The sequence below is a fragment of the Syzygium oleosum genome, unplaced genomic scaffold (assembly GCF_021117445.2).
Source record: "Syzygium oleosum isolate NSW1041296 unplaced genomic scaffold, Sole_v2.1 Sole_v2.44, whole genome shotgun sequence".
In the NCBI taxonomy this organism is placed as follows: Eukaryota; Viridiplantae; Streptophyta; class Magnoliopsida; order Myrtales; family Myrtaceae; genus Syzygium; species Syzygium oleosum.
The window spans coordinates 567,211-582,176 of NW_026607528.1; the positions used below are offsets into that span (position 1 = coordinate 567,211).

The following is a 14,966-nucleotide window of genomic DNA, read 5'->3' on the forward strand; positions in this document are numbered from 1 at the left end:
CTTGTCTTGCCCAGGTGAAGCCAAAATTCTTCTTTTGACTATGATTGGGCCCTGTTGGGCCCTGTCTAAGATTTTCTGCTGCCTTCTCAACAAGTGCACCTCCTAGCATGTTTTCTCATTGGCAAATTCATCTTTGAAAGTACTTTAAAGACGAGGTCGTAGGATAACCTCCGCCGTGACCAATTATTTCAGCAGCAACCTGCATTAAAATATCAAAGGCACGGTCGACCAATTTCTATGGCACATTATTGAGATATTGCAAAATGCACAACCAATTACCTAGACCAATTCAAAGATGGTACCTGAATTGGAGAATTTCTGAGAGATGTTTATCCTCTAAAGTGGCATTAAGAAGGCTTGACTGCATAGGATCATGTGGTGATAGAACTAAGTACCAGCAGATTTTCCTTAGAACCTGCATTTAATTAAATCACAGAATGAACAGCTGAGCCTTGAAAAACTCAGTGAAGACTTAACAAGGAAAGAGCTTCACCAGCATCCACAGCTCCGGGTTGCCCTTCACTGATGGAATCTCATATATCGCCTTATAGTATCGACAAATCTCAAGGTAATCATTTTTATGTAAGCATTACCTATACCTACATCATTAACCACATAAAATGTGGGGTAAACTAAGATGCGAATTCAAATCTACCAAGTACATCTGGAACGTCAGAGTTTGCGATAAAGCTAGAAAGGAAGAAGCGTATGTGCCAGATATATAAAGCCATACAAGTTCATGGTTTGAATCACAACCTGAACATCAGGTGGCGCTTGATCGGCAAAAACAAATTAGTTAAAAGCTAGTGGACACAACATTAGAAAAAGACAAACACCAATTTACCACATCATGAGCAATAGTATATCCATTGCAACTCCAGAAGTGACAGAATATCAGCTGGCACTTGTTCCACAATGTGTTCATGTTCTTTAGGTTTTTTCTTCTCTTTGGAAGGATCTGCATCAAACACTCAGTGGTTGATCTTCCTGGAAAGGATATCTGCACAGACATAATCCTGCGTTGTAGGCACAAACGAACCTGCAAAATCCATCCATCAGAAAACTAATCATGGTAATAGTGCATAAATGGCTAAAAGCAATACAAAAAACCCATACATGTTAAAAAATAAAGCAATTTTCTCCGGCCTTGCCGTTGCTCCAAAAGTTTCTACCTTCATTACCAACCCATCATCGGAATGTTGGACAAGGAAAAACCAATTACAAGATCAGTGACAATAGAAGCCAACTTCTAGTTACCCCAGTTTCTCACATCAAATCAGTAACTTCAGCTATAAGACCCTGCTCTTCCTTTCTTTTTGCAAGTTTCTTAATCAACGGTGCTCTCTCAATTTCGACATATATCTGCATGACGAAACTAGCTATAGAAACCATGAAATAAAACACAGATTGCTGATGAATATATGCAGCAATAGAGTTTGATTTCACATATTCACCTTCAGAGCAGCGACAGAGATAAGTGTCTTAATGAGCTCTATCTTGGGCTCAAGCTCACGTGTCTGGTCAACGTATTGCATAGCCTGCTGCAATATTGCTGTCACAGCCTGTTGATAAGATAACAGCGACATGGAGGTCACTATCCAATCAAGTCAATGACTTGATTGTGTCTAGATCACCATTAAAACTTTCATTTGAACTATTTGATTAACAGAACGGAAAATTTGTCACTCTAGAATGAAAATATGATTAAAAAAAGGAACCAAAAGGGACAATAGCAAGGTGCAATACAAATACAGGTATCTCTAGAGGATCCCAGCCAATTTAAAACTTGCAAACAGCACAAGCACTATATCCCTATAAAGGATATATCAAGAACCGTATCCTGAACTAGACATGAAAAAAAAGTAATGTGATTCATACATGAGTGGGAGAACAAGAAGTAAAAATCTGGGCCAATCATAGGAGAGAATCCAGAAACACAAGGTGAGAAACTGAAGAGGATTCCACAATACTAGATTCTAGAGGATTCCACCATACTAGATTCTAGAGAACAAGCACCAGGCCTGAAATCTTGCATCCCAACAGATTGCCTAGAGCCAATTCCCATGTCGATATGCCAAGCACATTCATTTTTTAGATAGTTATACTTAGAAGGCATGTCACAGTTACACAAAACGACTGTTCATGATCTAATTGGGACACATATGGGAGGCAATCCCTGCAGTATAAAATCTAACCCTTAAGGTAAAGGTTGTTAAGATTGATCCTAAATGATTGAAACTGGACCACACTTTGGATTAATGATCATAAGACCACAAAAAAATTAAGGTCTAAAGTGATAGATTCTTAATCTTTTTTCTGCACTAACACCTGTATGTTATCTTTGAAAAGAGGTAATGATGCTCAAAAGTAGAAGACACAAACAGGAGCATCACCACAGCAGAAGTACATCACCGAAGAAGCTCTCGTACCTCTTAAAGAAAGTTAACTAAAGAAGCATCTGGGGCAAAAGTAAAGAAGAGAATAAAACAATCGCAAAACCAGATGATGGCAGTGAAAAGAAGAAGACGGGAGGATGAAAGAAATAAACAAGGAAAAGAGCTATATGCTACGACGTAAGAAAGAATTCCGTCCCCAGCCGGAGAAGATGGTTGCCATACAAAGGTGTTGGCATTGTGCTGCACTGCTGTTTGGGGAGGCACAGCAGACCTTCCATTACCCCAACCCAAGCTCTCATGAAGATAGAGCCCACTTCCGACTCCAGCAATAGAAGGTTATTCTTACTCCAGCGAAAAGCTTATGGATTCACCCAAGTCTGTATAGAAAGTATCTTCAGCCTTGAGACAACCACCAATTAAATCTTCCATCCAATCCAATTAAGGGTAAGGGCAAAACCTCATCCTCATTTATAATCCCCTTATAGTTCAATCCCCAAAGTTAGCCCTAATTAGCAGGTTTGGCCTTTGGATATTGTTTTAGACGTACAATGGGTCATGTACAATGAGAACTTGCGCCTAATTTGGTCTACTATGAGGTTGACTCCGGATTAGGAAGCCCATTCCACATCTCCAATGATCCTACTCCTGATCCCAACTGGGAATGATTTTTGATGTGACCAACTTCCATCTTTTTAATTGCATCCTATACAGATAGCAACCCTAAAAGCGATTTTGAAGGTAAAAACTTGTATAGGTATAATTAATAGCCACTAGTCATAATGCTCTGACTAATCCAGAGGAACTTATCAGCATTCAGCATAGCATAACAATGACACACCATCAATGAAGAGCGAAAATTCCACCAGCTTATCACCCAAAAGCAGAGACGAAAAGGCAAATACCTGGACAATGGTTAACCTCAACGACCCCATTCACTCCTAACAATGTGTGTTATTTCTTTTATTACAAGAAAGTTTCGAAGCAACTAAATACAGGTAAAACAATTTAACATATATGAATATCCAAGTATCAGTGTCATCAAATAATTTTGACTGCTTTATATCACTTGAAGAGGAAGGCAAAGAGTGCTTTGAGCTGGGAAGACAAAACTTCATGCCCCAAGAACTAGGTAGATGACCGAATACAATAATCTTGGTTCCTGCTTTTTCAATATTCCTTTCGCCACCAGCAAACGCAACACATGCTGTGTTCATGCAAGGGAGAAACTCCACAGAATGGAGAGGTACAACCCATACTCATAGTTCATCTTTAATTGATTGTATATTAGTTTGTCTGTGGGTAGACGAACATCAATCCCTGAATTAGTATTATGAATCACTCCTCTGGCACCCAATCTCTTTTTCTTTTCTCCCCGATTTCTTTGCTATGTAAAAGGTATAATAAGTGAGGCACCAAGGAAATACCTATCCATCTAAAACAAAGAGAATACATCCCTATACAAGATAATTCAAATCCTAAAACAAATCTACTAACCAGAATAAAAACAAAGAGGAGCACCAAGCACTGACTTCACTAAACCTTGAAAAGATGATAAAACATAATTATACTACTTAACTTAAACAATGTGCCTTTTCTCTGTCATCATAGACCAAGTATATTATATAATTTTCAATCCTTCACTCACACATGTTTTACTTCAATTCCAAAAAGTACAAGTTCAAAGTATTTTGCTAGTAACTACCTACTAGATAGTACCACAATGTCCAGCTTATCCACATAGCTTTGTGGACTATTCCCCTACTCGGCTTCTCCTTCCATTGTTGATGTGAACTTCCGGTTAGTGTTCTTGGTAAGATGCAACATCACACGATCTTACGTTGACTTGATGGATCGGGGGAGACATTTACCGACAACTAATCTCGGTTAAATGTTTCGGTTGTTAAGTTACCAGGTAATCAATCATTCAACAACTTCCACCTGTCGAGTTCGCTGTCTCCTCCAAAGCCAAGCGGTTACGGTGGAAACTCAGTTTGTTACTACTGAGGTGCTGAAGACTCGCCCGATATCAATCAAATTTCACTTCGTAAGTGAGTGTAATTACAAGTACCCTGCCAGAAAAGGATATCGCCCGGGGCTAATCCCTTCGCTTTTTGGACATGTTTTTTGCTTTGTATACATACACAACACAGGCGCAACCACTAGACTTCCACAGGAACATCATCAACCCCAGCCTTTCCTTCGTTAAAGAGCTAACCAGGCGAATCAAGCATCGAAATTTTGGACAATTGCTAGTAAAGGACGATTCGATCCAAAGAGAAAGAACTAACCATCTCGATCCACTCCTAGAAATCGGAAGTCGAGCTCGAGGAATCGGCCAAAAAGTCTGCGAGCAACGATCGCTTCGGAGCCCTCTAAGGGGAAGTGAAAAAATGGAGAGAGAAATAGAGGACTCGGTGAACCCCCCTCCCTCAGTCGCGAAAGCTTCTGCTCTCCTTCCGTTCTCTCTCTCTCTTTCTCCGAACGCAACTGATGATGAGAGAGAAAATGAAACGGTCAAGAACGAAAAGAGAGGAAGAGAAAAGAATGAATGAATAAATGAGGGAATGGGAAGAGAAAATGGGGAGGAGATCCGACACACCTTCTTCTGTCTGTGATCCTCCACACCCACCCCCACACTGGCCCAGACTCCGACTCTCCCTCCGACCTCCCTCACTTCCAGCGGGACGCCAGTCTAATCTGCTCCTCCATCGCCAACGCCTTCAAACGCAACAGGTTCGGCGATTGTCTAAGAGACGGGCATTTATAAGTATCGAAAGATAGCAAGGGTGGCCCTAATCCCTCGAGCCCAATAATATCAACTAAATTTTCGCATCCCGCAGAATAAAAAGCCTGCAGATTCTTTAAGTTCGAAAGGTCCACCGATCTAAGGGAACGGCAATCTATAATTTTCAAATATGTCAAGGATTCTGATCCATCCAGGCCTTGAATTTCAGTTACATTCTTGCAATCCCAAATATGGAGGGTTCTCAGACATTTAAAACCTGAAAAGTCTAGCGATCGTCCGGCCGACGTGTACTGAATGACGTCCGACGCTTGTGAGGATTTTGATCCACCAAGGCCTTGGATTTCAACTGAATTCACGCAGCTTATTGCGGCGTCTGTTCCTCGCAGAATCTTTGAATTGGGAAGATCTAGCAATCTATCGAGCTGAGATGCATTTGGGCTCATCAACTTGGAAGAATCTTCAATCCCATCAACTCTAGATATCTTAGGGCATTGCCCTGCATGTAAGTTGGATAGGCAATGTGAACCTTCCACACCGATGACTCCTGTGAGATCAAAGCAACGTTTGAGACCCAAATATGATAAGTGCTTCAAGTTTGACAAATTCGTGAACGCTTTCAATTTTCCGCAACCTTCAATATAAAGCTGCGATAGTCCAATGGGAAGATCCGGGACACATTCAAGCCAAGGGCAATTAGAAAGAGAGAGTGTCTTGAGACGGGATAGCTGGGAAAGATTGGGCAACAACGGCCTCTGGCAGCTGATAATTAGAGCTGTTAAGCCAGAGGGCAGTTCTGGTAATTCTCGGAGCTTTCCACAAAATCCAACCTTGAGCACTTGGAGAGAAGAGAGCTTAGAAATGCTTTCTGGCAAGCCCGAAATGCCTGAATGTTCTAAAGAAAGCTCCTCTAGCGAAATCAATTCGCATATACTACTAGGTAGTCGTTCTAGTTTTTTGCATTCGTTAGCTCCCAAACTTTGGAGTTTTGCCAACATCCCGATGGCATCAGGCAATTCCGTTATGTCAATTCCACTAATTTCCAAGATCCTCAAATTTGGCATATTCCCAATGCTTTCAGGTAATTTCGTAATCGATGTGTATGATAAGTCCAGCTTAGTCAATGATGCCAATTTTCCAATCGAGTCGGGAATCTCTATCAATGAGAAGCAGTTACGTAAGGACAAGCTTTGCAAGAATGCCAGATCGCCTATGGAGCTAGGTATGCAAGCTAACAGTCTACATCGATGGGCATTTAGAGTCTCGAGCTCCTTCATGGAACCAATGGATTCAGGTAATTCTTTAATTGCTGAACTAGATAAGTCCAATAGAGTTAACGAAACAAGGGAGCCCATGAGTTCAGGAAGTTGAGAAAGTCGTTGACAACTCGAGACACACAGAGTCTCCAGCTTCGTCAAACAACCTCTCGAAATAGGAATCTCTTGTATATCCGTGCTATTTATGCGAAGCTCCCTCAATTTTACCATTTTATCTATTCCTGCCGGTAGCTTTTTTAGTCTTCTACAACCAGAGACATCCAAGGAAACGAGGGTCTTGATGTCCCCAATAGAAGGACAAATCTCTTCCAGATTCCAACAGTATGCAAGAATCAAAATCTCCAAGCTTTCGAAAGCAGACCAATCGGGAGTTCTTTTCAAAGATAGACAATTCGTGAGGTTGAGAACTTTGAGCCCGGTTGCCATCTAGAATAAAGAAGGGATATCTTAGTGTGAATGGACTCTTGCAGCTTCTGATTTTTCACTACTCCTTATGTTTTTGACTTTTCAGAATTCCTCAAAAAATGCCCGTGCTCCGTTATTTCTTCACGTTTGTCTTATTTAATTTTAAGTGTCACTTTGAGTAGGGTTTGACCACTCCAATTGATAAATGTTTTTTAAGCACATCAATTGCCAAAGAATGTTGGGGATGTACAAGTGCTAACTGCATTTATTTTCGTATAATATTTCAAAGGAAATATTTATTGATTTGACAAAAGCAACTTTCATTCAATAGTATGAAATTAAAGAGAAACGGGCTAGTTTAATTATGAAAATCAATTTTCAAGTGTTATACGTACAGGGAAAAAAAATATTGAAAATACTTCAATGCCTTCTTTATATCTTACCTTGAGTGGAATCCATCCTCCCCAGTCCTCCGAAATTGCACTGCGTGACAGATCGAGTACAACTAATTTCTTCGGATGAAAGTTGGCCATAGTAAAATCTGAGGGACAACCCGCCCACCGAAGCCATCTTAATTTAGGAAGTAAGCTTTGGAAATCTCCGGTGAAATTCGCACGATCCGCGAAAAGGAACCTCAAGTTGGTCATTTCTTTAAATTTTTCAGCTGTGTATATTCTTCCCGCACCATAGTTGCCAAGAGAAAGTGCCTCAATCTTTCTAGTGCCCTGCAACTTGGAAACATTGTGGACTATAAGTTTTAAATGATGAGATGAGATCAACTGATGATAAATAAAATGCACTGATTTTAATTTGCTATCATACTATCATGGCGTAGGCTTCTCCCTTTAAATTTTGTGAAATGACATGCTGTGGTTGCATACTATTGATCTAATCTATGTAAAGATGAGAAGCTCAAGTGGTTGTTCCCGAAATTTTCCTCTTCCAATTATGCCCTTTGCAATTTGCACCTTCTGAATTCCCAAAATTTGCATCCATTTGCAACTACAATACAAGGCCTCTCTTCATACATACACTAATTCAAATATATCTATCAAAATTCATGCCATTTATATGTGAAATAACACTACATTTACTTCTATCCTGTATATGTGAACCAATAAGACTCTAACAATCCAAATACATCCATCAAACTTTCCATCAAAACATGTGTCAAAATTAAAGAATCCCAATTGTAGAATCCCCCCACTCTTTCTGGTATACTTCGTTTGCAATTCTAAATATCAAAATGAAAACAAGAATGTCATCGCAAAAGGTACGCATGTGTTTTAATTATGTTCCTTTCTTATCATGTGTTTCTTCGTTGAGGGTTTTGCATTGTACGTGGAAGGAAAATTGATAATATCGAATGTGCTATATATGATTCCTACTTTTCTTTTTATTACTACATATGTTAGATGCTATCTTTTTGTTGTCATGTTGATTTTGTTACAGTGTAGTAGTAGTCATCTAAATTTTGATCAATTTTCCCATAGATTAATGAGATCTTCCGTATGAACAGATTGGAAATGAAGATTGCTAAAATTGCATAATTAAGGAACTCTAGTCTTTTACATTTTTCTTTTGTTGTAACCTAATATTTTAGGAACTCAAATTCGTTTTTTGTGTTTGGTGATGAATTGCACATTGAGCGCAAATCATGAGAAGCAATAATATGGATTTCTTTGGTGGTTTCAACTTTTCCTTCAAACTTTTATTCTTTCAGATGAGTCGCTACTTGTTTTTACATTAAAAATTTCTTGCATATTTATTGTATTTCTGTCAACAACTTCATAGATACCTTTTTTTTTCGCTTCTAAGCAAAGTTCTATTTGGTTGATTACATTTTCCTTTGTGCAAAAATATGCTCGCTGAAAAGCATTGGTAGCGTTTTTTCAATAGTCTTGTTATTTCATTATGTTTTGCATCCCAATGTTTATATATTTTTTGTCTTAACTATACTCGTGACATTTGCACATGCTTGTTTGACGCTTGTACAAATCATTCATATGTTATAATTGCTTTTAGTGGATTACCTTTTAACTTTCATGCTAATAATGAAAATATATCATCACACAAAATTCAAAACAATATTTACTTCGGTTAATAATACCAAAAGTTCCAAACTGGTAGACTTGTTTCACATTTACCTAACACTAATTTTCATGTCACAAAAAATCTCAACTTGGTAAATCCGTGTCACGTTTACCCAAAACTAATTTTCGCTTCACAAAAATAAGATTATATAAATGTTAACTAAATCTTTGCTAAATAAGATGCTCACTAAGAGTTGAACAATAGACAAATAATTATTATAACATGATAGCCTATATTTAACAAATACATATTATTGGAAATTAATAGAAAAATCATACATCGTCACAAAAAGAAAATGTATTAGCAGATTCATAGAAAGAGACTATCCCCTATTATGAAAAGTCTAGACAACGAAAATAATATATGTTTAAAGGGTTATATTACATGGTTACTCATATATCATAAATAAATACAAATGCCACATCAACAAATTGACGGTGTCAACTAACGATTGACCACAAAGGACTTGAATGCACAAAAAAGTGAAAGTTAGAGGACTATATTGAGTAAAAACAAAAATAGATGGGGGACTAAATTGCACAACCAATAATACTTAAGGGATACACTTAACCCAACTTTAATAATATAGGAACCAAGATAGCTAACTCGTCACAAATGAATGGAGGTTTCATTTATCATACCAAACAACTCATAAGCAGTCAATACTTAGTAAAAGAAAAGAAAAAACCTCACAAGAAACCAAAAGACAAATCCAAACATCAAACCCTTGCATCAAAAAAATATGTGGGAAAAGCATGGCCGCAACAATTTATGATTGTCAGGTTTTCTCTAGAAGTACTCTGTCTAACATTATGCTTTTGTAGGTTTGTTGCCGCATTGAAGTTACCAAAAGCGAAGTATCCTCATCACAAAGTCACCAGGTAAAATATATATACACACACACACACCAAGAAGTTGCTCTCCAATTATGTTCTAGAATCAAGCAAATACATCAATTAATCAAAAGAGCTCTTTTGCTAGTAATGCAACAAGTTTTGGGGACTCAAGACTGACAATTATTTTTATCTCAAACAAGAAAGGGAAGATGGACCCACATTCACAAACTACGATAAGTAGAGAAAACTCTTACCTTGTTGTTGTCAAGCACATCTAAGGCTTCCTCATAGATCCACAATCTGCTACGCTCTTCAGGCTCATTTGGATTTTCTAGACGAATAATTTCCCTTCCAAGATCTCTGAGTTGATCATGCATTATTAGCTTGCCATCTTCGTCAATTTTAATTAGGGACATACGACTCAATACTTCAATCCCGTCTCCCGGGAAAAAGCCACAAGCATCCCACATATAAGTTGGACTTTGTCGAAATCCTCCAATGAAAAAACATGCAATATCCAAAAATATCTGTTTCTCCCCATAATCTAATGTTTGATAGCTTATTTTCAACGTCTCTTGCACTCTCTTGTGGGGAACTTTATGTAATTTATCTAATGTTTTCTTCCATACTTTTATTGCCTTTTCATGTAATAATGAACCAATAACTTCTAGAGCTAAGGGAAGCCCCCCCGTAGTAGAGACGACATCACGAGAGATATCCCCATACTCACTTGGAGGAGAATCCTTTCGAAATGCATGTCTACTAAATAAAATCAATGATTGATCCGAAGGCAACTCGTTGAGTTGATACATGGGGCTTGCCCTAGCCTTGTCAAGAATAGTCTTGTTTCTAGTTGTTATGATAACTATACTTCCAGCTTTAAACCAACTACTATCTCCAACCAAAGAATTCAAATGAGTATCGTCATCCATATCATCAAGAAGAATGAGTACTTTCTTACTTGTAAATCGAGATCTGATGACATCAATTCCCTCGTGGAAATTAGACACATCATATGGACTTTTCAGTATATCGTTAATGAGCTGCTTTTGTAGGTATTCAATACCCTTGTGTATAGATGTTTCTCGAACATTTGCCACGAAGCTAAGATGTTCAAAATGACTAGAGAGATTGTTGTACAAGACCCTTGCAAGAGTTGTCTTACCGATGCCGCCCATTCCATAAATTCCAATAATCCTTGTATCATTAAATTTATGATCTATCAAGCTCATAATCTCTTCCACCCGATCATCAATTCCAACAAACTGTTCAGGAACAATTAGTTGAGAAGTTCTTCTTAACTCGCTCGTAACTTTTCTGGCAACAATTTTAACCAATCTTCCTTCGTACCTATCAAAAACAACAAATTTCAGTATAAAAATGGCAATATTTATACTTTTTTTTCCAAAATAAAGATCTATTTATAAGAAATTCAACAATGTTTTGGTGGAGAATAGTAACTACCCGTCATCAATTTTCTCTGATTCCCATCCTTTTAACAAACTAACTTCTTTAAGCGCTTCTTCCCATTCCTTCACAACTTTTTTGTCCAAATTCTTTTTATGTGCATTGATAGCATCTCTCAATCTTCCTGTAGGTTTTCGCAACTGCGAAGGTTCCACTTTGTAAAATATGGGCAACACTATTTGCCCTCCGTTTCTCTTGCACTTTAACATATGAGCCAGCTCGCAAAGGCACCATTTGCTAGAAGCATAGTCTTTTGAGATAATTGGGATTGAGATCTTAGACTGCGTAATACTATGGATAAGCTCCGGACCAATCTCCTCACCAACATGAAGCTCATTGTCGTCTCTGAATACGTGAATTCCTGCTTTGACAAGGCTAGCATAGAGATGATCGGTGAAGCCTTTGCGAGTATCTATCCCTCTAAAGCTCAAGAACACTTCGTAATCATACCCTTTCCGCTGTTCGTCTCCACCTTCATTATCTCCTTCATGTGGAGGGGTCAATGAGGAAGATGCCCGGGAATCCGGATCTTTTGAATGAGTAGGTTTTTGCCTTTTGCAATTTGATTGGCAATTTAAGTTGAGGGGGAAATGAAGAGAAAAGAGAAGAAAGGAATTGGAGACAAAGGAAGAGAAGGAAGAGACCAATTTCCTTTTTCTTGATTGGATGTACATCATGAAGTGATTGACCAAAGAGATCCTTATTCTGTTTTAAAATAGGAGATTGATCGAGCAGAGCCCTAAAAGAAAGCCGGATTTCACAGTCAAGATCTGCGAATTGCACAAATGTCTCTCCGAACTCAGTTAATTCAAACAAAATAAAATAACTCTCACACCCCTTACTTTATCAGAAGAAAATGGAGCAATCAAAGTAGGAAACAGATAAGAGCAAGGAGTCGTGGACTACCTGAGTAGTGCTCAAAGAACACAAGCCTGGGATCTCCACTGATTTTCAGCTTTCAATGTGGGCTTACCAGCACACAACATTCACTACTATGCGCGCTTGAATAATGCTGAGTTCTTGCCAGCCAACGGTCCAAGACTCTTCGTGCTAATCGAACCGCTGCGAACGCATGCTACGGAAAGAACGCATTACACGCGAAATTTCCGCAGCATCATGCGGAAGGGGTGCGGAACCCAACGAGCAAAGACTGACATGCTCACATGCAATCACGTGCAACGCTCACATGCTCCCGGTGCTTTGATCGAAACTCGAAATCCAGCACGATTTGACTTGACTTGAGAGCAATACTCACGTGCTCCTGCTGGGATCTCCACTGACGCTCAGCATTATCTGCGGAAGGTGCATGGCATGTGCTTTCATTGAGATTTGAAATCCAGCCAGCACTGTCTTGACTTGGCTGGGCCTTTTCTATTAATGAACAAAATAGAAAAGAAAACCAAATAGCAGTGCTCCCATGCTCCTTGTGCTAACAAGAGATTCCGTTTATCCCCCAGGATTTTGTTAATAGAAATGTCTGGGGGACGCATAAGTTTGTTCTATCCACAATCTAATTATTATTTATTTCTCAAAAGAGATTGGTCTAGGGAAATAACTCTCAATATAAATCTCTTCCAAAACAATTTTCTCAAATTAGATTTCCCCTTGCCACATCATGCCTACGGATTATCTAGTCATTATCCTACAGGTAAGTCACTTTTATCTCTCTCCTTAAATTTATAACTTTTAACATTTTATGTGAATTTATTTTTGGTACCGCATTTATAAAGTCTCGGCTGACGATTCTCCGCAATCAAATAAATATTTGGTGATACTTTTTTTGGGAAAATTATCTAAAAAGTCATAAACATATTGTATGGTGGCCAATTCAGTCCTAAATATTTCAATTATATCAATTAAATCATGAATCTTTTGATAACTTGTTAATCTAGTACTAAACCTTTCAACTGTCCTAATTTAGTCCTAAAAATTTTGATAATTTGCCAATTTAGTTTTAAATCTTTCGACGATTTGCCAATTTAGTCATTTCGGTTAAAATTGGCCAAAAATCGCTGACGTTGAAATATGTTAAACTCAATTGAATGTGTGCAACTCTTTCTTGCTTAATCAGAAGAAAATGGAGCAATTAAAAGCAGGAAACAGATAAGAGCAGCAAGGAGTCAGTTGACTCCCTGAGGAGTGCTCAAACAACACAGGCCAAAGAGATCCTTATTCTATTTTAAATTAGGAGATTGATTATCCGAGCCTTAAAAGAAAGCCAGACTTCACAATCGAGTTCTGCGAATTGCACTAATGTCTCTCAAAACTCAGTTAATTCAAACCAAAATAAAAGAACTCTCACACCCCTTACTTTATCTGAAGAAAATGGAGCTATCAAAAGCTAGGAAACAGATAAGAGCAAGGAATCAACTGACTACCCGAGGAGTGCTCAAACAACACAACCCTGGGATCTCCACCGATTTTCAGCCTTCGAAGTTGGATTACCAACACACAACATTCTCTAATATGCGTGTTTTGAACAATGTCTGAGTTCTTGCCGTCCAACGGTCCAAGACTCTTCATGCTAATCGAACCGCTGTGAGGCATACCACGGAAAGAACAATCATTGCACGCGTAATTTCCACAGCATCACGACTTGACTCGTTCTTTATATTAATAAGAAAAAAGTAGAAAAGAGAACTGACGAGCAATACTCGCATGCTCCCGCTGTGATCTCCACCGATTCTCAGCATATTGCGCGGAAGGTGCTTGGAGCCTATCCGCGTGCTTTCATTGAAATTTGAGAGATCCAGCGCTGTCTTGACTCGACTTGACTTGCTTTCATTCTCTAGTATGCTGCTAATGTACATGAGTCAATGACAAAAGCATATCAATCGTGATTATATACGATTCTGTTATTAAAAGGCCACTGGACACATTACTTTTTTATATCCACAATGAACCTCTTTTTTTTTCAAAAGCGATCCGTATGGAAAAGTAACTCTAAAATAAATCTCTTTCAAAATAATTTTCTTAAATTAGATTTCTCCGTACTACTTTTTGCTTAAAAATTATTAAGTCATTACCCTCCAGCCAAGTCGCTTTTATCTCTCTCCCTAAATTAATAGTTTTCAACATTTTACATAAATTTTATTCTTTTGGTGTCGCGTTAAAAAATTCTCGGCCAACAGCTGTCCATAACCAAATAATAATTTGGTGATACTTTTTTTTTTCCTTTTTGTGTCATCTTTTGTGACTTTTTATTTCATGTTGACATTCTCGGCAAACGGGTTCTTCACCAAAATATAATTTTTTGCAGCACAATAGAGGAGGATTCAGTATTAGCTTATTTAGCATTAGAAGATGTGATTTGAAAAACTGAAGCTATTAATGAAATACATTAATACGACGAAACTTATGCTACAAATATCTAAAATATTTTGGTCCGTTCAACCAAATTTTTTTTCATGATTGCACCTAACATCGTCTGCACCTAGTTCATTCTACACCTAGTTCATTCTACACTTTTCGAATTCCTTCACATGCATTTTACAGTCCACTTTAACTCCAACTGATGACTTTGAAATGTATGAATCAATCTACAATGTCGTTGAACCCACATGTTTTTAGGCATGGCAATGATCTACCAATCCTAACAACAAAACGTAGGGAGTAATGTATTGCTAGTAAGTCGGATTATGAATGGGCTTTCTCGAATTCAACTTAATTAGAAATATATTTCTCAATATGACTCTTCTATCAACTCAAGTGTGAAATTGGAAAAAACATTCCACGTGACGTTTCTAAT

General features: G+C 38.2%; 3 pseudogenes; all 3 read right to left on the reverse strand.

The window, feature by feature from the left end:
* Window positions 1-1,625, reverse strand: part of LOC115693883 (26S proteasome non-ATPase regulatory subunit 12 homolog B-like) — a 70,051-nt pseudogene extending 68,426 nt beyond the window's left edge.
* Window positions 1-3,916, reverse strand: part of LOC115693882 (26S proteasome non-ATPase regulatory subunit 12 homolog A-like) — a 91,553-nt pseudogene extending 87,637 nt beyond the window's left edge.
* Window positions 3,917-6,501: 2,585 nt separating this feature from the next.
* Window positions 6,502-13,669, reverse strand: LOC115693877 (disease resistance protein L6-like; annotated as a pseudogene).
* Between the last annotated feature and the right edge of the window lie 1,297 nt (window positions 13,670-14,966).